This window comes from Sinocyclocheilus rhinocerous, unplaced genomic scaffold (assembly GCF_001515625.1).
Source record: "Sinocyclocheilus rhinocerous isolate Xijiao unplaced genomic scaffold, SAMN03320098_v1.1 scaffold331, whole genome shotgun sequence".
Classification (NCBI taxonomy): Eukaryota; Metazoa; Chordata; class Actinopteri; order Cypriniformes; family Cyprinidae; genus Sinocyclocheilus; species Sinocyclocheilus rhinocerous.
The window spans coordinates 198,982-199,367 of NW_015656164.1; the positions used below are offsets into that span (position 1 = coordinate 198,982).

A 386-nucleotide genomic window follows, 5' to 3' on the forward strand; every position below is an offset into this window, starting at 1 on the left:
TACTGTCTTTTTACGCGTTGTGTTGCATCGCGCCGCGTAAACATAAAACCATGTCTGCATTTGTGATCGGAGAAACGACAAACATCAAACGCTACTCTACACTGCTCAAAACTCGCGTTTGAATCATCAGTGGCAAATCCTTTTTATGTACTTACAGTAAAACGTACTTACAGACTGTGAGTCAGAACAGCCGGCATTGTTGTCTACTCTCCCAGGAAACAGTCCTCCATAAAATCTGAATATTTTGGGTTGAACTGTTCTGAAACAGTGTTGTAAATACAACTTAACCACTGATTTCTAGTCGTGTCCTCTTTTGGAAGACTAAACAAAGTAGTTTTGCTTTCACAACGAAACACACAGCGTCACACACGGCGGGCTTGGGAACG

At 42.2% G+C, this 386-nt stretch overlaps 1 protein-coding gene across 2 annotated transcripts in view; it reads right to left on the reverse strand.

The window, feature by feature from the left end:
- The window catches only part of LOC107719717 (telomeric repeat-binding factor 2-interacting protein 1-like), a 6,176-nt gene that overhangs the window by 2,789 nt on the left and 3,001 nt on the right, over positions 1 to 386 (reverse strand). The gene's annotated exons all lie outside the window — the stretch shown is intronic.